The 25,055-nt window shown below is 41.1% G+C and overlaps 1 protein-coding gene across 1 annotated transcript in view; it reads left to right on the forward strand.

Moving 5' to 3' along the window:
• LOC308080327 (uncharacterized protein) overlaps positions 1-25,055 on the forward strand; it is a 91,377-nt gene that overhangs the window by 14,005 nt on the left and 52,317 nt on the right. Inside the window, exons 4-10 of the mRNA XM_080422140.1 lie at positions 1,877-2,002; positions 2,267-2,308; positions 7,858-7,983; positions 8,248-8,289; positions 13,794-13,919; positions 14,184-14,225; positions 21,707-21,748. The gene's annotated coding sequence lies outside the window, so the exon portion shown is untranslated. The remainder of the gene's footprint in view (positions 1-1,876; positions 2,003-2,266; positions 2,309-7,857; positions 7,984-8,247; positions 8,290-13,793; positions 13,920-14,183; positions 14,226-21,706; positions 21,749-25,055) is intronic.

Raw genomic sequence — 25,055 nt, forward strand, 5'->3', positions numbered from 1 at the left:
ATATATGTGTTTATATTGCTCATTGTAAGTCTCTATAGGGGCGGCAGTGGCTGAGGGGTATAGTGGGCCGGGTAGAGTGAACTGGAAAACCGCAAGGTTCCCAATTCCATCCCGGGCTGGGGGGCTCCCCCAGAGTTAGTGTGGAAGTGTCCTTGAGCAAGACGCTGAACCCCTAATTGCTCCCGATGAGCAGGTTGGTGCCTTGCATGTTTTCCTCCGCCATCAGTGTGTGTGTGTGTGTGTGTGTGTGTGTGTGTGTGTGTGTGTGTGTGTGTGTGTGTGTGTGTGTGTGTGTGTGTGTGTGTGTGTGTGTGTGTGTGTGTGTGTGTGTGTATGTGTATGTGTATGTGTTTGTATGTGTGTGTGTGTGTGTGTGTGCGTGCGCGTGTGTGTGTGATACAGAGGTTGTCAACAGGTGAACTAAAAATGCACCATTTCGCACATTTATAAAGAGCGTCTGCTAAATGCCTAAATTGTACCGTGTGTGTGCGTGTGTGCGCTTGTGTTACTATACTTATGAGGGCCCAATGTCCCCAGAAGCAGCACAACGTGTTGTGAGCTTGTAGATCGTCTATTTAAGGCTTTAGGGTTACGAGAAAATAAGTGAAATGGCATTCAAAAAAAATCGCTGTTTTAAAATGTCCTCACAAGTATGGTAATTAAAACGTGTTTGTATGTGTGTGTGCATGTGTGCGTGCGTGCATGCGCAGGCACACACACATGCAGGGTAGCATCACAAGCATGTGGTAGAGGGATGCTAGTGCATTCCCATACCAGATTGGCTGTTACATCACAACATGGCCGCCATTGCACACACTACATCTCCCAGAATGCCTCACCACTCTCACTGGTGTAAGTGCTTAAGAGAGCACATGACTAGAAGGAGCTTGACAAACACACATTCAGGAAAGAACTTTGAATTGAAGAACAAGAGCAGCTAAAAAAACACACCTTAACCAATTGAACCCTACATACATTGACTGGAGTCCTCCAGGGGTCTATAACATTTTCTATCAAATCTCTGGGAGAATCTTTGCCTATTTCGCCTTTTTTTGCCTATTTACGATGTATTTTATGTGGATTTGATGTTTGTATATACTATTCATAATGTTCCATGAGTACATCAATCATTGAATTTATGATACATTATTTTATCCATGACACCATATTAAATGGTTGAGACTGATGCTACAGGTTCATTGTTCACCTGTTATCCTATAGTTGCAATGTACAGATCATTTTGTGATGGTATATTGTTTAGACACAACCCAAACACACGTGTGTGTGTGTGTGTGTGTGTGTGTGTGTGTGTGTGTGTGTGTGTGTGTGTGTGTGTGTGTGTGTGTGTGTGTGTGTGTGTGTGTGTGTGTGTGTGTGTGTGTGTGTGTGTGTGTGTGTGTGTGTGTGTGTGTGTGTGTGTGTGTGTGTGTCCACGTCCACAAGAATAGTAAAATTAGAGAAACAGATTTTGTGATTTTCCTGGTACAAATTTAAATGGTTGTTTTAAGGTAGGATTAGTCATTGTGAGTTTAGGATTAGTGGTTGATGTTAGAGTTATGCCTGACTTTAATTTAGTTGCATGCTGGTTTTGGGCACTGAAAATAGGTGATCTACAAGCTCACAATATGTCGCAGCACGACGTGTTGTGAGCTTGTAGATCGTCTATTTAAGGTTTTAGGGTTAAGAAAAAAAAAAGTTAAATGGAATTCATCAAATCAAAAGTATGGTAATACGTGTGTGTGTGTGTGTGTGTGTGTGTGTGTGTGTGTGTGTGTGTGTGTGTGTGTGTGTGTGTGTGTGTGTGTGTGTGTGTGTGTGTGTGTGTGTGTGTGTGTGTGTGTGTGTGTGTGTGTGTGTGTGTGTGTGTGTGATACAGAGGTTGTCAACAGGTGAACTTCCTGACGTCCTGATTGGCTGTCTGTAGTTCCAGCCACCTCCAGACCCGCCCACAGTACTGTCTCCACCTATCACATGTGCTTTGTGCTCATGAATATGTAAGCAGGTATGTGATGTCTCACACATGTTAATGTCACACTGGCTTAAAGAGTTTTCTACTGTATGTACTGTCATAAAACATATTTAACATCATACACTCTAACAATCACATTCACAAATCATTGTATTATATTAAGTCAGGACTGAGTATTTGTATAGACAAAATAAAGAATATGAGACGTATATTAATACATCTATGCACAGCCTCACCAGGTGTCATATTGTTGTACAATATACTGATTAATGTGAAGAAACATTGTCTTCTTTGCAGATGCAGATCAACGTTGACTTGATCTGGATGTGAATTCACCAGGTAATATTACACATGTTGGATGAATGCATTACAGTGTGTGGTCGCGTTTCCCAAAGAGATTCGTAGAGATGCTGCGTAGAGCATCTGCGCAGGTCCTACGACGGGTCTTACGTGTGTCCACACCGGCTGCGCAGTACCTTAGCAAGCACGTAGATTTCAGGTCATGTGTTGCCTACGCAGCTTGCGTAAGACACAGCTGGGACTCGGCGAAACCTACGCTCTACCCTCATTAGTAGCAGCTGGTTGTGCCCTACGTGCCATCTAAACTGGCTTCACGTGTCTGCTAAAATACATTCGGGCAACAGCATGCACGTATCCTACTCTCCTCCTACTCCTGGGAGAGGCGTAGCCCTGAGTGCTGTCCTACGCAGCAGTTTGTTACGAGCGCCCTGGGTGGGGTGCCGAGCGCCCTAGGTGGGGTTACGAGCGCCCTAGGTGGGGTGCCTCTCAGCACCCCACCTACTCTGTAAAATACACTTTTTGGGCAGAAAATTAAATACGTCAGCGAGACGGATTATTATTTTTATTTACTCCACAGTGCCCTCTACAGATTTTGGTTAATGGTAAGTTCAATCCTCCAGATCTGTAGAGGGCACTGTGGAGTAAACGCTCTGAACCAGGGCTACGCTGCTTCGTCCTCTATGCATGAACCCGAAGTTTACAAATTGTACTCTCACGGATGATCCGATCGTCTGATAAAAATATTAAGCATATGCCAAGTTAACTAAAGGTATATAAATGATGCTGAGCTAAACATGTTTCCTTAATTTCGAAGTTTTATAGTTAAACGTTATGATGAAAGTCCCCAGTTCCTCTCACAAAGTGACAGCTGTTGCGCTCGCCATGTTTATGAAGGGTTAAAAAATCTTTTGAAACTAGCAGATCTACAAGCTCACAACGCTTCACAAGCTTGTAGATCTGCTATTTTCAAAAGATTTTAATACATATTAAATTTGGGAAATGGGACATTCTGCATTCCTTTACTTTTGGTATTTTAAGTATATTTAATTTACTTGCATAATGGGGACACTTTAGTGTTTTATTTACCTTGCAGATGTCACCTCACCGCTGTAATTTAATTCAAAGATATATTATTCAAAAGTTGTATTTGGAGTGGACTGCTTCAGGACATCTGACAGTTGGCTCTGGTATTTTTATGATCCATTTCACTTTCGCAAAGGGTGTTTAAACTGCTGTGTAGCGTAGGACAGCACTACGTAGTTTACGTAGGCTTTACGTCGGCTTCGTCCAGGAGGTCTTTACGTCCATGCTCGCTCGTCTCGCGAATGTAGTTTTAGCACACACGTAATGCCGTGCGCTTGAGAACCTACGACGATGGTATCTCCTGAAGCCAGTTTAGATGGCAAGTAGGACACACACAGCTGCTACTAACGAAGATAGTGCGTGGCGGGGTTGCTACTGCGCAGGTGCGTGGAGGCTCTTACGCAGCTTCTAGGCTACGCACAAGCTCAAATTCGTTTGGGAAACCCGGCCCTAGTGTGTGTGTGTGTGTGTGCGCGTGCATGTTTGTGTGTGTGCGTGCATGTGTGTGTGCACGTGCATGTGCACGTGCGTGTGCGTGCGAGCGTGCAGGCGCGGGGTAGCATCACAAGCAGGTGGTAGAGGGCGACAAACACACATTTAGGAAAGACCTTTGAGTAGCTAAGAAAACATACCTTAACCAATTAAACCCTACATACATTGACCGGAGTCCTCCAGGGGTCTATACTAGATGCCCTCATTTTCTCCCAAATCTCTTTGCCGTAAATAGCTCAAATACAAGCTCACAACACTTTGCATTGTGATATGTTGTGAGATTGTATTATTACTATTTCCCTGAATGTTGGCTTATTATAACATGACCAGAATAGGGACTGGGGTTCAGGTGGTTAAAATGGGCACAAAACTGTCTTTATGTGTTGAACACCAGTTTCTAGATGTGGGTTTGGGAGTCAGACTCATTAGTGTGAAAAGTAAAAAAATAAAAAGTCAGTTAAAGGGCAAGACCACCCTGGTAGAGGTTTGGGTTGTGTAGTTACCTTGCCAAGATGTAACTGCAAAGGTGGACGAGAAATCAAAAATAATTGCTCCATTAGAAATTGCTAATTCAAAATATGCTCCTCATTGACTTACATTGTACGGTAAAACAGCTCTCAAAGTCACTCTTTTCGCACATAAACGAACGCAAACGAAGTTGATTCAGACAATATAGAACATCACCAAACCATTAGTGTTCTTTCTTTTATAAAAATGTCAACTTCCTGTTGATTTTGATATTTTTATCAAGAAGAAAACCCAGTCTGGATCCGCAAATCCGGATCCAGATCTTCAAATAGTCAAATCAGCAGGAAGTTGACATAATTTTTTTTTAAACAGTACTGGGTTTGGTGATGTTCTATATTGTCTGAATCAGTTTGGTTTGTGTTTGTTTACGTGCTAAAAGAGTGACTTTTAGAGCTGTTCTAATGTACAATGTAAGTCAATGAGGAGCACATTTTCAATTATCAATTTCTAATCAATGGAGCAATTATTTTTGATTTCTCGTCCACCTTTGCAGTTACACCATGGCAAGGTAAACTACACAACCCAACCCTCTACCAAACTAGTCTTGCTCTATAAATCTTCAATATCTTCATTTTTAATCATCCACACTTACAGTAAGCTGATGTGGTATGGACTGTAACATCCATCTACCACGCACTTGTGTACGCACACAGAGACAGACAGACAGACAGACAGACAGACAGACAGACAGACAGACAGACAGACAGACAGACAGACAGATTGTGTGGTTCAAAACTCTATAAATGGATATTGTTGGACACACTGTGTGAAATTAAGGCTTATGACACGCCTCAGTTTACTACAGAGTTTATTTTCTTCATCTATCCAAAACCCAAAGTAAAAAGACCAACATGGCTGATGGCCAGTCCTTCCCACACACCAGTTCAAATGCTACATTGATTAGTTTGATTAGTACATTATGTGTATTACATGGTACATTATGACCATGAATGTAAGACATCATTGTGCTCAGGAGGTAAAGTGGTCGCTTGGGAAACAGAAGTTTCCCGGTTCGATCCCCGGCTCCCCCTGTGATAGTGTCAAAGTGTCCTTGAGCAAGACACTGAACCCCTAACTGCTCCTGAGGAGCAGGTTGGAGCCTTACATGGGCTCCTCTGCTGTCAGTGTGTGAATGGATGAATGCAATGCACATTGTAAATGTTACATTTATCATTTCACTGGAGTCCCCCAGGGGTCTATACTTAGCCCCTCATTTTGTCCCAAATCCCTTTGCTGAAAATAACTGATCTACAAACTCTCAACATGTTACAACATGACATGTTGTGAGATTGTAGATCAGCTTTTTTAGGCAAATGTTTGCCTATTTTTGCAGAATATTGCTTATAATGACATGAATAGAATAGGGATGCTGGGGTTCAAGTGGTTAGAAGGGAGGGGCAAAACTGTCTAATTGTCTTGAGCACCAGTTGCTCCATTTGGGTTTGAGTCAAATCTACAATATCTTCATATTTTAATCATCCACACCAAGCTGATCTGGTGTAGCACAGAATGCAAAACTGAGGCTACCAGAAAGCCTATAATTAAAGTTACACTGTTGTGCCAAGCTATTGGTCTATGTCTTTGGACATTGGTCTATGTCTTTTATATGGATTTGATGTTTGTATATATTCATCATGTTCCATGAGTTCATCAGTCATTGTATTTGTGATACAGTATTTTATCCATGACACCATGTTAAATGGTTTAATAGGTTTATTGTTTACCTGATATCCTATATTTTCAATCTCTAGATCATTTTTTGATAGTATATTGTTTAGATTGATGCTAGCTTACCTGTGATCCTAGTTGACTGAGTCACTACACTGTCTCTCTACATTTGATGTATGTGTTTATATTGCTCATTGTAAGTCTCTATAGGGCGGCAGTGGCTCAGGGGTATAGTGGGCCGGGTAGAGTGAACTGGAAAACCGCAAGGTTCCCAATTCCATCCCGGGCTGGGGGGCTCCCCCAGAGTTAGTGTGGAAGTGTCCTTGAGCAAGACGCTGAACCCCTAATTGCTCCCGATGAGCAGGTTGGTGCCTTGCATGTTTTCCTCCGCCATCAGTGTGTGTGTGTGTGTGTGTGTGTGTGTGTGTGTGTGTGTGTGTGTGTGTGTGTGTGTGTGTGTGTGTGTGTGTGTGTGTGTGTGTGTGTGTGTGTGTGTGTGTGTGTGTGTGTATTTGTATGTGTGTGTGTGTGTGTGTGTGATACAGAGGTTGTCAACAGGTGAACTAAAAATGCACCATTTCGCACATTTATAAAGAGCGTCTGCTAGATGCCTAAATTGTACTGTGTGTGTGCGTGTGTGCGCTTGTGTTACTATACTTATGAGGGCCCAATGTCCCCAGAAGCAGCACAACGTGTTGTGAGCTTGTAGATCGTCTATTTAAGGCTTTAGGGTTACGAGAAAATAAGTGAAATGGCATTCAAAAAAATCGCTGTTTTGAAATGTCCTCACAAGTATGGTAATTGAAACGTGTTCGTATGTGTGTGTGCATGTGTGCGTGCGTGCATGCGCAGGCACACACACATGCAGGGTAGCATCACAAGCATGTGGTAGAGGGATGCTAGTGCATTCCCATACCAGATTGGCTGTTACATCACAACATGGCCGCCATTGAACACACTACATCTCCCAGAATGCCTCACCACTCTCACTGGTGTAAGTGCTTAAGAGAGCACATGACTAGAAGGAGTTTGACAAACACACAGTCAGGAAAGAACTTTGAATTGAAGAACAAGAGCAGCTAAAAAAACACACCTTAACCAATTGAACCCTACATACATTGACTGGAGTCCTCCAGGGGTCTATAACATTTTCTTTCAAATCTCTGGGAGAATCTTTGCCTATTTCGCCTTTTTTTGCCTATTTACGATGTATTTTATGTGGATTTGATGTTTGTATATACTATTCATAATGTTCCATGAGTACATCAATCATTGTATTCATGATACAGTATTTTATCCATGACACCATATTAAATGGTTTAGACTGATGCGTGTGTGTGTGTGTGTGTGTGTGTGTGTGTGTGTGTGTGTGTGTGTGTGTGTGTGTGTGTGTGTGTGTGTGTGTGTGTGTGTGTGTGTGTGTGTGTGTGTGTGTGTGTGTGTGTGTGTGATTTTCCTGGTACAAATTTAAATGGTTGTTTTAAGGTAGGATTAGTCATTGTGAGTTTAGGATTAGTGGTTGATGTTAGAGTTATGCCTGACTTTAATTTAGTTGCATGCTGGTTTTGGGCACTGAAAATAGGTGATCTACAAGCTCACAATATGTCGCAGCACGACGTGTTGTGAGCTTGTAGATCGTCTATTTAAGGTTTTAGGGTTAAGAAAAAAAAGTTAAATGGAATTCATCAAATCAAAAGTATGGTAATACGTGTGTGTGTGTGTGTGTGTGTGTGTGTGTGTGTGTGTGTGTGTGTGTGTGTGTGTGTGTGTGTGTGTGTGTGTGTGTGTGTGTGTGTGTGTGTGTGTGTGTGATACAGAGGTTGTCAACAGGTGAACTTCCTGACGTCCTGATTGGCTGTCTGTAGTTCCAGCCACCTCCAGACCCGCCCACAGTACTGTCTCCACCTATCACATGTGCTTTGTGCTCATGAATATGTAAGCAGGTATGTGATGTCTCACACATGTTAATGTCACACTGGCTTAAAGAGTTTTCTACTGTATGTACTGTCATAAAACATATTTAACATCATACACTCTAACAATCACATTCACAAATCATTGTATTATATTAAGTCAGGACTGAGTATTTGTATAGACAAAATAAAGAATATGAGACGTATATTAATACATCTATGCACAGCCTCACCAGGTGTCATATTGTTGTACAATATACTGATTAATGTGAAGAAACATTGTCTTCTTTGCAGATGCAGATCAACGTTGACTTGATCTGGATGTGAATTCACCAGGTAATATTACACATGTTGGATGAATGCATTACAGTGTGTGGTCGCGTTTCCCAAAGAGATTCGTAGAGATGCTGCGTAGAGCATCTGCGCAGGTCCTACGACGGGTCTTACGTGTGTCCACACCGGCTGCGCAGTACCTTAGCAAGCACGTAGATTTCAGGTCATGTGTTGCCTACGCAGCTTGCGTAAGACACAGCTGGGACTCGGCGAAACCTACGCTCTACCCTCATTAGTAGCAGCTGGTTGTGCCCTACGTGCCATCTAAACTGGCTTCACGTGTCTGCTAAAATACATTCGGGCAACAGCATGCACGTATCCTACTCTCCTCCTACTCCTGGGAGAGGCGTAGCCCTGAGTGCTGTCCTACGCAGCAGTTTGTTACGAGCGCCCTGGGTGGGGTGCCGAGCGCCCTAGGTGGGGTTACGAGCGCCCTAGGTGGGGTGCCTCTCAGCACCCCACCTACTCTGTAAAATACACTTTTTGGGCAGAAAATTAAATACGTCAGCGAGACGGATTATTATTTTTATTTACTCCACAGTGCCCTCTACAGATTTTGGTTAATGGTAAGTTCAATCCTCCAGATCTGTAGAGGGCACTGTGGAGTAAACGCTCTGAACCAGGGCTACGCTGCTTCGTCCTCTATGCATGAACCCGAAGTTTACAAATTGTACTCTCACGGATGATCCGATCGTCTGATAAAAATATTAAGCATATGCCAAGTTAACTAAAGGTATATAAATGATGCTGAGCTAAACATGTTTCCTTAATTTCGAAGTTTTATAGTTAAACGTTATGATGAAAGTCCCCAGTTCCTCTCACAAAGTGACAGCTGTTGCGCTCGCCATGTTTATGAAGGGTTAAAAAATCTTTTGAAACTAGCAGATCTACAAGCTCACAACGCTTCACAAGCTTGTAGATCTGCTATTTTCAAAAGATTTTAATACATATTAAATTTGGGAAATGGGACATTCTGCATTCCTTTACTTTTGGTATTTTAAGTATATTTAATTTACTTGCATAATGGGGACACTTTAGTGTTTTATTTACCTTGCAGATGTCACCTCACCGCTGTAATTTAATTCAAAGATATATTATTCAAAAGTTGTATTTGGAGTGGACTGCTTCAGGACATCTGACAGTTGGCTCTGGTATTTTTATGATCCATTTCACTTTCGCAAAGGGTGTTTAAACTGCTGTGTAGCGTAGGACAGCACTACGTAGTTTACGTAGGCTTTACGTCGGCTTCGTCCAGGAGGTCTTTACGTCCATGCTGTCTCGCGAATGTAGTTTTAGCACACACGTAATGCCGTGCGCTTGAGAACCTACGACGATGGTATCTCCTGAAGCCAGTTTAGATGGCAAGTAGGACACACACAGCTGCTACTAACGAAGATAGTGCGTGGCGGGGTTGCTACTGCGCAGGTGCGTGGAGGCTCTTACGCAGCTTCTAGGCTACGCACGAGCTCAAATTCGTTTGGGAAACCCGGCCCTAGTGTGTGTGTGTGTGTGTGCGCGTGCATGTTTGTGTGTGTGCGTGCATGTGTGTGTGCACGTGCATGTGCACGTGCGTGCGAGCGTGCAGGCGCGGGGTAGCATCACAAGCAGGTGGTAGAGGGCGACAAACACACATTTAGGAAAGACCTTTGAGTAGCTAAGAAAACATACCTTAACCAATTAAACCCTACATACATTGACCGGAGTCCTCCAGGGGTCTATACTAGATGCCCTCATTTTCTCCCAAATCTCTTTGCCGTAAATAGCTCAAATACAAGCTCACAACACTTTGCATTGTGATATGTTGTGAGATTGTATTATTACTATTTCCCTGAATGTTGGCTTATTATAACATGACCAGAATAGGGACTGGGGTTCAGGTGGTTAAAATGGGCACAAAACTGTCTTTATGTGTTGAACACCAGTTTCTAGATGTGGGTTTGGGAGTCAGACTCATTAGTGTGAAAAGTAAAAAAATAAAAAGTCAGTTAAAGGGCAAGACCACCCTGGTAGAGGTTTGGGTTGTGTAGTTACCTTGCCAAGATGTAACTGCAAAGGTGGACGAGAAATCAAAAATAATTGCTCCATTAGAAATTGCTAATTCAAAATATGCTCCTCATTGACTTACATTGTACGGTAAAACAGCTCTCAAAGTCACTCTTTTCGCACATAAACGAACGCAAACGAAGTTGATTCAGACAATATAGAACATCACCAAACCATTAGTGTTCTTTCTTTTATAAAAATGTCAACTTCCTGTTGATTTTGATATTTTTATCAAGAAGAAAACCCAGTCTGGATCCGCAAATCCGGATCCAGATCTTCAAATAGTCAAATCAGCAGGAAGTTGACATAATTTTTTTTTAAACAGTACTGGGTTTGGTGATGTTCTATATTGTCTGAATCAGTTTGGTTTGTGTTTGTTTACGTGCTAAAAGAGTGACTTTTAGAGCTGTTCTAATGTACAATGTAAGTCAATGAGGAGCACATTTTCAATTATCAATTTCTAATCAATGGAGCAATTATTTTTGATTTCTCGTCCACCTTTGCAGTTACACCATGGCAAGGTAAACTACACAACCCAACCCTCTACCAAACTAGTCTTGCTCTATAAATCTTCAATATCTTCATTTTTAATCATCCACACTTACAGTAAGCTGATGTGGTATGGACTGTAACATCCATCTACCACGCACTTGTGTACGCACACAGAGACAGACAGACAGACAGACAGACAGACAGACAGACAGACAGACAGACAGACAGACAGACAGACAGACAGATTGTGTGGTTCAAAACTCTATAAATGGATATTGTTGGACACACTGTGTGAAATTAAGGCTTATGACACGCCTCAGTTTACTACAGAGTTTATTTTCTTCATCTATCCAAAACCCAAAGTAAAAAGACCAACATGGCTGATGGCCAGTCCTTCCCACACACCAGTTCAAATGCTACATTGATTAGTTTGATTAGTACATTATGTGTATTACATGGTACATTATGACCATGAATGTAAGACATCATTGTGCTCAGGAGGTAAAGTGGTCGCTTGGGAAACAGAAGTTTCCCGGTTCGATCCCCGGCTCCCCCTGTGATAGTGTCAAAGTGTCCTTGAGCAAGACACTGAACCCCTAACTGCTCCTGAGGAGCAGGTTGGAGCCTTACATGGGCTCCTCTGCTGTCAGTGTGTGAATGGATGAATGCAATGCACATTGTAAATGTTACATTTATCATTTCACTGGAGTCCCCCAGGGGTCTATACTTAGCCCCTCATTTTGTCCCAAATCCCTTTGCTGAAAATAACTGATCTACAAACTCTCAACATGTTACAACATGACATGTTGTGAGATTGTAGATCAGCTTTTTTAGGCAAATGTTTGCCTATTTTTGCAGAATATTGCTTATAATGACATGAATAGAATAGGGATGCTGGGGTTCAAGTGGTTAGAAGGGAGGGGCAAAACTGTCTAATTGTCTTGAGCACCAGTTGCTCCATTTGGGTTTGAGTCAAATCTACAATATCTTCATATTTTAATCATCCACACCAAGCTGATCTGGTGTAGCACAGAATGCAAAACTGAGGCTACCAGAAAGCCTATAATTAAAGTTACACTGTTGTGCCAAGCTATTGGTCTATGTCTTTGGACATTGGTCTATGTCTTTTATATGGATTTGATGTTTGTATATATTCATCATGTTCCATGAGTTCATCAGTCATTGTATTTGTGATACAGTATTTTATCCATGACACCATGTTAAATGGTTTAATAGGTTTATTGTTTACCTGATATCCTATATTTTCAATCTCTAGATCATTTTTTGATAGTATATTGTTTAGATTGATGCTAGCTTACCTGTGATCCTAGTTGACTGAGTCACTACACTGTCTCTCTACATTTGATGTATGTGTTTATATTGCTCATTGTAAGTCTCTATAGGGCGGCAGTGGCTCAGGGGTATAGTGGGCCGGGTAGAGTGAACTGGAAAACCGCAAGGTTCCCAATTCCATCCCGGGCTGGGGGGCTCCCCCAGAGTTAGTGTGGAAGTGTCCTTGAGCAAGACGCTGAACCCCTAATTGCTCCCGATGAGCAGGTTGGTGCCTTGCATGTTTTCCTCCGCCATCAGTGTGTGTGTGTGTGTGTGTGTGTGTGTGTGTGTGTGTGTGTGTGTGTGTGTGTGTGTGTGTGTGTGTGTGTGTATTTGTATGTGTGTGTGTGTGTGTGTGATACAGAGGTTGTCAACAGGTGAACTAAAAATGCACCATTTCGCACATTTATAAAGAGCGTCTGCTAGATGCCTAAATTGTACTGTGTGTGTGCGTGTGTGCGCTTGTGTTACTATACTTATGAGGGCCCAATGTCCCCAGAAGCAGCACAACGTGTTGTGAGCTTGTAGATCGTCTATTTAAGGCTTTAGGGTTACGAGAAAATAAGTGAAATGGCATTCAAAAAAATCGCTGTTTTGAAATGTCCTCACAAGTATGGTAATTGAAACGTGTTCGTATGTGTGTGTGCATGTGTGCGTGCGTGCATGCGCAGGCACACACACATGCAGGGTAGCATCACAAGCATGTGGTAGAGGGATGCTAGTGCATTCCCATACCAGATTGGCTGTTACATCACAACATGGCCGCCATTGAACACACTACATCTCCCAGAATGCCTCACCACTCTCACTGGTGTAAGTGCTTAAGAGAGCACATGACTAGAAGGAGTTTGACAAACACACAGTCAGGAAAGAACTTTGAATTGAAGAACAAGAGCAGCTAAAAAAACACACCTTAACCAATTGAACCCTACATACATTGACTGGAGTCCTCCAGGGGTCTATAACATTTTCTTTCAAATCTCTGGGAGAATCTTTGCCTATTTCGCCTTTTTTTGCCTATTTACGATGTATTTTATGTGGATTTGATGTTTGTATATACTATTCATAATGTTCCATGAGTACATCAATCATTGTATTCATGATACAGTATTTTATCCATGACACCATATTAAATGGTTTAGACTGATGCGTGTGTGTGTGTGTGTGTGTGTGTGTGTGTGTGTGTGTGTGTGTGTGTGTGTGTGTGTGTGTGTGTGTGTGTGTGATTTTCCTGGTACAAATTTAAATGGTTGTTTTAAGGTAGGATTAGTCATTGTGAGTTTAGGATTAGTGGTTGATGTTAGAGTTATGCCTGACTTTAATTTAGTTGCATGCTGGTTTTGGGCACTGAAAATAGGTGATCTACAAGCTCACAATATGTCGCAGCACGACGTGTTGTGAGCTTGTAGATCGTCTATTTAAGGTTTTAGGGTTAAGAAAAAAAAAAGTTAAATGGAATTCATCAAATCAAAAGTATGGTAATACGTGTGTGTGTGTGTGTGTGTGTGTGTGTGTGTGTGTGTGTGTGTGTGTGTGTGTGTGTGTGTGTGTGTGTGTGTGTGTGTGTGTGTGTGTGTGTGTGTGTGTGTGTGTGTGTGTGTGTGTGTGTGTGTGTGTGTGTGTGTGTGTGTGTGATACAGAGGTTGTCAACAGGTGAACTTCCTGACGTCCTGATTGGCTGTCTGTAGTTCCAGCCACCTCCAGACCCGCCCACAGTACTGTCTCCACCTATCACATGTGCTTTGTGCTCATGAATATGTAAGCAGGTATGTGATGTCTCACACATGTTAATGTCACACTGGCTTAAAGAGTTTTCTACTGTATGTACTGTCATAAAACATATTTAACATCATACACTCTAACAATCACATTCACAAATCATTGTATTATATTAAGTCAGGACTGAGTATTTGTATAGACAAAATAAAGAATATGAGACGTATATTAATACATCTATGCACAGCCTCACCAGGTGTCATACTGTTGTACAATATACTGATTAATGTGAAGAAACATTGTCTTCTTTGCAGATGCAGATCAACGTTGACTTGATCTGGATGTGAATTCACCAGGTAATATTACACATGTTGGATGAATGCATTACAGTGTGTGGTCGCGTTTCCCAAAGAGATTCGTAGAGATGCTGCGTAGAGCATCTGCGCAGGTCCTACGACGGGTCTTACGTGTGTCCACACCGGCTGCGCAGTACCTTAGCAAGCACGTAGATTTCAGGTCATGTGTTGCCTACGCAGCTTGCGTAAGAGCCTCCTACACAGCTGGGACTCGGCGAAACCTACGCTCTACCCTCATTAGTAGCAGCTGGTTGTGCCCTACGTGCCATCTAAACTGGCTTCACGTGTCTGCTAAAATACATTCGGGCAACAGCATGCACGTATCCTACTCTCCTCCTACTCCTGGGAGAGGCGTAGCCCTGAGTGCTGTCCTACGCAGCAGTTTGTTACGAGCGCCCTGGGTGGGGTGCCGAGCGCCCTAGGTGGGGTTACGAGCGCCCTAGGTGGGGTGCCTCTCAGCACCCCACCTAGGGGTTTACTCTGTAAAATACACTTTTTGGGCAGAAAATTAAATACGTCAGCGAGACGGATTATTATTTTTATTTACTCCACAGTGCCCTCTACAGATTTTGGTTAATGGTAAGTTCAATCCTCCAGATCTGTAGAGGGCACTGTGGAGTAAACGCTCTGAACCAGGGCTACGCTGCTTCGTCCTCTATGCATGAACCCGAAGTTTACAAATTGTACTCTCACGGATGATCCGATCGTCTGATAAAAATATTAAGCATATGCCAAGTTAACTAAAGGTATATAAATGATGCTGAGCTAAACATGTTTCCTTAATTTCGAAGTTTTATAGTTAAACGTTATGATGAAAGTCCCCAGTTCCTCTCACAAAGTGACAGCTGTTGCGCTCGCCATGATTATGAAGGGTTAAAAATCTTTTGAAACTAGCAGATCTACAAGCTCACAACGCTTCACAAGCTTGTAGATCTGCTATTTTCAAAAGATTTTAATACATATTACAATTTGGGAAATGGGACATTCTGCATTCCTTTACTTTTGGTATTTTAAGTATATTTAACTTACTTGCATAATGGGGACACTTTAGTGTTTTATTTACCTTGCAGATGTCACCTCACCGCTGTAATTTAATTCATAAATATATTATTCAAAAGTTGTATTTGGAGTGGACTGCTTCAGGACATCTGACAGTTGGCTCTGGTATTTTTATGATCCATTTCACTTTCGCAAAGGGTGTTTAAACTGCTGTGTAGCGTAGGACAGCACTACGTAGTTTACGTAGGCTTTACGTCGGCTTCGTCCAGGAGGTCTTTACGTGCATGCTGTCTCGCGAATGTAGTTTTAGCACACACGTAATGCCGTGCGCTTGAGAACCTACGACGATGGTATCTCCTGAAGCCAGTTTAGATGGCAAGTAGGACACACACAGCTGCTACTAACGAAGATAGTGCGTGGCGGGGTTGCTACTGCGCAGGTGCGTGGAGGCTCTTACGCAGCTTCTAGGCTACGCACGAGCTCAAATTCGTTTGGGAAACCCGGCCCTAGTGTGTGTGTGTGTGTGTGCGCGTGCATGTGTGTGTGTGCGTGCGTGCATGTGTGTGTGCGCGTGCGTGCATGTGTGTGTGCGCGTGCATGTGTGCGTGCACGTGCGTGTGCGTGCGTGCGAGCATGCAGGCGCGGGGTAGCATCACAAGCAGGTGGTAGAGGGCGACAAACACACATTTAGGAAAGACCTTTGAGTAGCTAGTAGAAAACACACCTTAACCAATTAAACCCTACATACATTGACCGGAGTCCTCCAGGGGTCTATACTAGATGCCCTCATTTTCTCCCAAATCTCTTTGCCGTAAATAGCTCAAATACAAGCTCACAACACTTTGCATTGTGATATGTTGTGAGATTGTATTATTACTATTTCCCTGAATGTTGGCTTATTATAACATGACCAGAATAGGGACTGGGGTTCAGGTGGTTAAAATGGGCACAAAACTGTCTTTATGTGTTGAACACCAGTTTCTCCATGTGGGTTTGGGAGTAGGACTCATTAGTGTGAAAAGTAAAAAAATAAAAAGTCAGTTAAAGGGCAAGACCACCCTGGTAGAGGTTTGGGTTGTGTAGTTACCTTGCCAAGATGTAACTGCAAAGGTGGACGAGAAATCAAAAATAATTGCTCCATTAGAAATTCTAATTCAAAATATGCTCCTCACTGACTTACATTGTACGGTAAAACAGCTCTCAAAGTCACTCTTTTCGCACATAAACGAACGCAAACGAAGTTGATTCAGACAATATAGAACATCACCAAACCATTACTGTTCTTTCTTTTATAAAAATGTCAACTTCCTGTTGATTTTGATATTTTTATCAAGAAGAAAACCCAGTCTGGATCCGCAAATCCGGATCCAGATCTTCAAATAGTCAAATCAGCAGGAAGTTGACATAATTTTTTTTTAAACATTACTGGGTTTGGTGATGTTCTATATTGTCTGAATCAGTTTGGTTTGTGTTTGTTTACGTGCTAAAAGAGTGACTTTTAGACCTGTTCTAATGTACAATGTAAGTCAATGAGGAGCACATTTTCAAATATCAATTTCTAATCAATGGAGCAATTATTTTTGATTTCTCGCCCACCTTTGCAGTTACACCATGGCAAGGTAAACTACACAACCCAACCCTCTACCAAACTTGCTCTATAAATCTTCAATATCTTCACTTTTAATCATCCACACTTACAGTAAGCTGATGTGGTATGGACTGTAGCATCTATCTACCACACACTTGTGTACGCACACAGAGACAGACAGACAGACAGACAGACAGACAGACAGACAGACAGACAGACAGACAGACAGACAGACAGACAGACAGACAGACAGACAGACAGACAGACAGACAGACAGATTGTTTGGTTCAAAACTCTATAAATGGATATTGTTGGACACACTGTGTGAAATTAAGGCTTATGACACGCCTCAGTTTACTACAGAGTTTATTTTCTTCATCTATCCAAAACCCAAAGTAAAAAGCCAACATTGCTGATGGCCAGTCCTTCCCACACACCAGTTCAAATGCTACATTGATTAGTTTGATTAGTACATTATGTGTATTACATGGTACATTATGACCATGAATGTGAGACATAATTGTATCAATTATTGCTAATCATTTTGTAAAAAAATACACCTTCAGTAACATTGATTTATCTTATAAATTGTCAGCGCTGGTGAGATAATTTCAACAGGTAACAATAGAATGTTACTAAACCTCATTCTATTGATGAGTCATCATGCAGTCATGTCTGACATCCTAGATGAGTTTGCCAGATGAATATTAATGAACATTAAATGAACAAACACACCATTTCACACAACCTTCTTTAACCACAATCCATGTTTCTAATGTACTTCAAAACAAGCCCAGATTGTGTTCAGTACCATGATGGTGAATGAAGTCATGTGGTTGTTTTACCTACATAGACATGATACTGTGTGATTAAGCTTGATTCAATGTAGCCATAGGAGGATCATGAGATCCACACAGGATCAACAACACACACATAGCTACACACTATACACACAACTGTTAACATATTAACTGACGTGTAATTTATGCTCCGTCATACGATGGTGTCGCTTGACTTGCTGAAATTAGCTGATCTACAAGTTTAAAATGCATCGTGCATGCGAGATGTTGTGAGCTTGTAGATCAGCAATTTTTTTGGAGCTGCTGAAATGTAGAAACACACACTAAGAAGACACACCTTAACCATTTAAATCCTACACAACACATGGGCGCGGCAGTGGCTCAGGAGGTAAAGTGGTCGCTTGGGAAACGGAAGCTTCCCGGTTCGATCCCCGGCTCCCCCTGTGATAGTGTCAAAGTGTCCTTGAGCAAGACACTGAACCCCTAACTGCTCCTGAGGAGCAGGTTGGAGCCTTACATGGGCTCCTCTGCTGTCAGTGTGTGAATGGATGAATGTAATGCACATTGTAAATGTTCCATTTACCATTTGACTGGAGTCCCCCAGGGGTCTATACTGGGCCCCTCATTTTATCTCCATAGGCACCAGGTGGTCCTGCGTATGTGGTTTATGTGCACCATCTAGTGGACTCATTGTAAAACTACACCTGATCTTTGATTTCTCTGCTGTAGAGTTTTAAACTGGTTTGTGGAGTCAGAACTGGCCTGGTCACTTAGCTAGCTAAGTGGACTCCACTTTATCCACTGTTAATACAGACTGGATATAGTAAACAAAACACATATTCACAGTATAGACTATATCAGTTTTTAAGGTTATTTATTGAACTGTTAAACTGTTCTCTGTCCTTCATGACAGCAGTCAGTAAATATAAGGATCATCTTGAATCACCATACAGTCACTGTACAGTTTGTTTGTAACAGAGTATAATGTCCTTTTAATTATAATTACTCAAAATGTCCTTTTTTATAGTTGTATTACATGAAGTTTAAATTACAGCTGCCTTATGTTTACATAATGTGACCTGGATATGACTTTATGAGGTGGCTCACATTATACAAATGACTGGTTGGAGTCATCTGCAGGAAGAGATGCAATGTTCTCCTGTGTAGAAATCCATTTTGTACGCCGTGTCTCCAGTAAAGGCTTGATTATACCCAGTGAGTCGTCTATTAGACCTCTGTCTAAAACTGGGTTATAATTGGTCTAAAAGTGAAAGTTTTTTCAACGTTGATTCTTAGCCTAGACGTTGTTTAGCTGTTTTTTAAACGTCTATATTTAGACCGTTTATATCATGGACGTCATTTCAACGGCTATGATATAGACGGTCTACAGTATATATAGACACTTAAAAAACAGCTAATCAACGTCTAGGCTAAGAATAGACGTTGAAAAACTTTCAATTTTAGACCAACTATAACCCGGCTTTAGCCTAGCCCTTAGACGTATTTTAGACGTCTAATAGCCCCAAAAATGCTCAGTGGGTAGTTTATTAGTTGAGCTCGGTGTCGTGCACTGAAAATAGTCGATTGCAGATCAGCTATTTTTGGGCAACATCTTTGGCCTATATTTAACGGCTATTCTTGGGCTAGAAATGTCCAAAGAAATAAGACGTCCAAAAGTGGTAGAAATGTCAGCCCCTGCCCCTCTAACATAGGCACCCTGGGCCCGGGCACCACAAAGGGTTAATCCGGCCCTTCGTAGTGTTGCTTTGCATAATTAAACTATCACAGTTTAATTCATTTAATTAATGGAGGAATTATGTTACATCATGGCAAGGCACCTATATAACCCACAGCTCTACCAAAGTGGTGTTGACCTCTTAGATGAGTTTGACAGATAAACATTTCCTTCATTAAGTGAACAAGCAGGCTCACCTCCCCAGGAATGAAACATATCATTTAACTCAACATCCTTTAACCACAATCCATGTTTCAACTGTAATTAAAACAAAAAGCACAGATTGTGTTCAGTACCATGATGGTGAATGAAGATTGTTTTATCTACATAGACCTACATGAGTTCCCTCTCTCTCAACACTCACCTCTTCTGCTGTGTGTGTGTGTGTGTGTGTGTGTGTGTGTGTGTGTGTGTGTGTGTGTGTGTGTGTGTGTGTGTGTGTGTGTGTGTGTGTGTGTGCGTGTGCGTGTGTGTGTGCGCGCGCGCGCGCGCGCGCGCTGCTACTGCTACTACTTATACACATAGATTACTGAGTGACATGCTTATCATCAGTGCTGGAAAAGGAACTCAAACGTTTTACTTAAGTAAAAGTATCAATACTACAATGTAGAAGTACTCTGTTACAAGTGAAAGTCCGGAATTCAATATTTACTTACACAAAAGTATTGGTATCAAAATGTACTTAAAGTACCAAAAGTTGAAAGTACTCTTTGTGCAGAATTTCCCATTTGTCCAAGTTCAAAATGTATACACATCGTTTGAAAATAGCAGATCTACAAGCTGCGACGCATTGTGAGCTTGTAGATCTGCTATTTTCAAATAGCCAAAGTACAGTATATAGGGCTGAAGTGGTTAATGTATGTTTTGTGATAATAATCTAAATTTGCAAAGTAACTAGTAACTAAAGCTGTCAAATAATTGTAGTGGAGTAAAAGTACAACATTTGCCCCTGAGATGTAGTGGAGTAGAAGAAAAAGTATTGAAAATAAATTGTTAAGAAGTGTGTGGTAGCATCACAAGCAGGTGAGGGGTGCTATAGGGCATTCCCATACCAGATCGGCTGTTACATCACAACATGGCCGCCATCCCACACCACTACATATCCCAGAATGCCTCACCACTCTCACAGGTGTAGGTGCTTAAGAGAGCAAACACCACACTTAGGAAAGAACATTGAATTGATGAACAAGAGCAGCAACCGAGAGAAACAAAGAAAACACACCTTAACCTATTAAACCCTATACATTCTCTAGTCCTCCAGGGGTCTATTCTAATCCAAAATCTCTTTTCTGTAAATAGCTCATCTACAAGCTCACAACACGTTGCATTGTGATATGTTGTGAGATTGTATATTTGGCAAAATGTTGGCCTATTTTCACACAATGTTGGCCTATTATAACATGGCCAGAATAGGGACTGGGGTTCATGTGGTTAAAATGGGCACAGCACTGTCTTCATGTGTTGAAACACCAGTTGCTCCATGTGGGTTTGGAGTCAGACTTATTAGTGTGAAAAGTCCTAAAAAAAAAGTGAGTTAAATCATCAATATATTGACTTTTAATCATCCACACTTACAGTAAGCTGATCTGGTATGGAATGTAGCACCTGTCTACCACGTATGCAAGTACGTACATACTTAAGTACACACACAGAGACAGACACACAGACAGATTGTGTGTCTGGTTCAAAACATTATTTATGGATGTTGTTGGACAAAATGTGTGAAATTAAGGCTCATGACACTCCTCAGTTTACTACAGAGTTTATTTTCTTCTTCTATCCAAAAAGCAAACATTTCAATGTTTCTGATGGCCAGTCCCCCCCACACACACACACACACACACACACACACACACACACACACACACACACACACACACACACACACACACACACACACACACACACACACACACCCACACCCACACCCACACCCACACACACACACACACACACACACACACGGCAAAACCACTCTGGTAGAGGTTTGGGTTGCCATGATGTAACTCTTAAGGTGGACAATGAATCAAATAAAATCATTAAAACTCTCTCGGTTACATTGTTATAATGTGACACAAATAACACCCCAGTGGGGACTATTCTATTGTTTTGCCAAAGCTGTCCACCTGTTACATGTGCTTTATGGTTATAAGTGTAACTACTGCTACTGTATGTACTGTTATGCATAACATATAACAGACTCAGGATTGACTGATTGATTGATTGAACATTTTATTGACAATAATACAAATATAATTAAATAAATAATCCATGCACAGGCTCACCAGGAGACATATCATTGTAAAAAACTGATGAAGGTGAAGAAACATTGTCTTCTTTTTCAATGTCTCCTTTGCAGGTGAAGAACAACTTTGTCTTGATCTGGATGTGAATTCACCAGGTAAGAATCCTATAAGAGAATATTATGCATGTATGATGAATGCATTATGTGGTATTACATTGTATATTATGACTGGAGGAATGTAAGACAAAAATTAATAAGATGATGGTAATCATTTTGTAAAAATATATGTACATTCAGTAATATTTTCAGTGCTGAAATTTTTATTGTAATTGTTTTACTCAACCTCATTCCATTGGTGAATCATGCATGAAGTCTCAGAGCTGTCTGACAGATTAGTTTGACAAATAAATACTTCCTTCATTAAATGAACAAATCAGCCGCACCTCCCCAGGACTGAAACACAACATTTAACTCAACCTTTTATCACAAGCTATATTTCAACTGTAAAAACGGCACACATGGAGTACAGTACCATGATAGTGAATGAAGTCATGTGATGACATGATACCGTGTGATTAAGGTTAATTTATTGTAGCCATAGGTGGATTATGAGACAACGGACCCATCAACAGGATCAATGCACATCACATTTACCTGTAGCCTACATCAACATTGCATATTCACACATCACATTTACCTGTAGCCTACATCAACAGTATTTATTCACACATCACATTTACCTGTAGCCTACATCAACAGTGCATATTCACACATCACATTTACCTGTAGCCTACATCAACAGTGTATATTCACACATCACATTTACCTGTAGCCTACATCAACAGTGTATATTCACACATCACATTTACCTGTAGCCTACATCAACAGTGCATATTCACACATCACATTTACCTGTAGCCTACACCAACAGTGCATATTCACACAAACTGCAAAAGCATTTAAACTAATGCCTAAGTCATGCTCCATCGATGGTGTCGCTTGCCAAAAACAATTGCTGATCTACAAGTTAAAAATGTCAGTTGTGCTTGCTACGCGTTGTGAACTTGTAGATCAGTTATTTTCAACGCATTGTGCCACTGTCATTTGACAATGTATTAATCAGGCTTGAAACAAAGTAATACTGAAATGGTATCATGATGGTTTGTTACTTGTGACGTCTTCAAAGTGAATCATTAGTCTGTTCCTTCAGGCTTCAGTAAGATGTTTGAGGCTGTGTTATTGACATGAATGACTAGCGGCGGACTGGCCGGTTGACACAGCGGGCATATGCCCGGTGGGCCGACCAGTAATGGGCCGGTATATATATATATATATATATATATATATATATATATATATATATATATATATATATATATATATATATATATATATATATATATATATATATATATATATATATATATATATATATATATATATATATATATATATATAATTATTTATGCTCCCATTTTAGGATAGTTAACTATCTACACGCTCACAAGTCAGTGTCATTGTGATGTGGAGTGTCCTTGTAGATCTGCTATTTTTGCTATTAAGTTCTGATTGCATGCAGACTAATTTTTGCATGTATCATGTTCATACTTCACCCTTTCACAATAGTCCTCTACTGCTCATGTCCAGGTTTGCAATAGGTCCAATACATCATATCCAGTGGAGATGATCTCCCCAGAGTAGGGTAGCTTGCTGCCAGTGTAATGATGTGCTTTAGCCAGCATCCTCCTTATAAGAGCAACACACTCTCATTGTTTGTGAGTACTGTAGGCTAACTACTGTAGGCTATCATATTTATGGGTTGTGTAGTTGTGTATGGGTCATTTTCTCCCAAATCTCTGGGATAATCTTTGCCTATTTGCCTTTTTTTTTTGCCTATTTACGATATATTTTATGTGCATTTGATGTTTGTATATATTATTTATAATGTTCCATGAGTACATCAATCATTGTATTCATGATACAGTTTTTTATCATTGACACCATATTAAATGGTTTAGACTGATGCTACAGGTTCATTGTTCACCTGTTATCCTATAGTTGCAATGTACAATGTATCATTTTTTGATAGTATGTTGTTTGGACACAACCCAAACCTGTACCAAAGTGGTGTGTGTGTGTGTGTGTGTGTGTGTGTGTGTGTGTGTGTGTGTGTGTGTGTGTGTGTGTGTGTGTGTGTGTGTGTGTGTGTGTGTGTGTGTGTGTGTGTGTGTGTGTGTGTGTGTGTGTGTGTGTGTGTGTGTGTGTGTGTGTGTGTGTGTGTGTGTGTGTGTGTGTGTGTGTGTGCGTGCGTGCGTGCGTGCGTGCGTGCGTGCGTGCGCGCGCCTAGAATGTTGGCCTATTATAACATGGGCAGAATAGGGACTGGGGTTTATGTGGTTAAAATGGGCACAAATCTGTCTTTATGTGTTGAACACCAGTTGCTCCATGTGGGTTTCGGAGTCAGACTCATTAGTGTGAAAAGTTTAAAAGGAAAAGTCAGTTAAAGGGCAAGACCACTTTGGTAGAGGTTTGGGTTGTTTAGTTACCTTGTCATGACATAACTCCGAAGGTGGACGAGAAATCAAAAATAATTGCTCCATTGATTAGAAATTGATAATTCAAAATATGCGCCTCATTGACTTACATTGTACGGTAAAACAGCCGAGCACATAAACGAACGCAAACAAAGTTGATTCAGACAATATAGAACATCACCAAACCCAGTACAGTTTTTTTAAATTATAAAAATGTCAACTTACTGTTGATTTCACTATTTTTATTAAGAAGAAAACCCGGACTGGATCCATAGATCGGGATCGGGATCTTCAAATAGTCAAATTGAAGTTGACATACTGTACGTAAAAGAGTGACTTTGAGAGCTGTTTCACCGTACAATGTAAGTCAATGAGGAGCACATTTTTAATTGACAATTTCGAATAAATGGAGAAATTATTTTTTATTTCTTGTCCACCTTTGCAGTTACACCATGGCAAGGTAACTACACAACCCAAACCTCTACCAAACTGGTCTTGCTCTTTAAATCTTCAATATCTTCACTTTTAATCATCCACACTTACAGTAAGCTGATGTGATATGGACTGTAGCATCTATCTACCACACACTTGTTTACGCACACAGAGACAGACAGACAGACAGACAGACAGACAGACAGACAGACAGACAGACAGACAGACAGACAGACAGATTGTGTGGTTCAAAACTCTATAAATGGATATTGTTGGACACACTGTGTGAAATTAAGGCTTATGACACGCCTCAGTTTACTACAGAGTTTATTTTCTTCATCTATCCAAAACCCAAAGTAAAAATTCCAACATTGCTGATGGCCAGTCCTTCCCACACACCAGTTCAAATGCTACATTGATTAGTTTGATTAGTACATTATGTGTATTACATGGTACATTATGACCATGAATGTGAGACATCATTGTATCAATTATTG

Source organism: Gymnoscopelus braueri, assembly GCF_963280865.1.
Source record: "Gymnoscopelus braueri genome assembly, chromosome: 24".
In the NCBI taxonomy this organism is placed as follows: Eukaryota; Metazoa; Chordata; class Actinopteri; order Myctophiformes; family Myctophidae; genus Gymnoscopelus; species Gymnoscopelus braueri.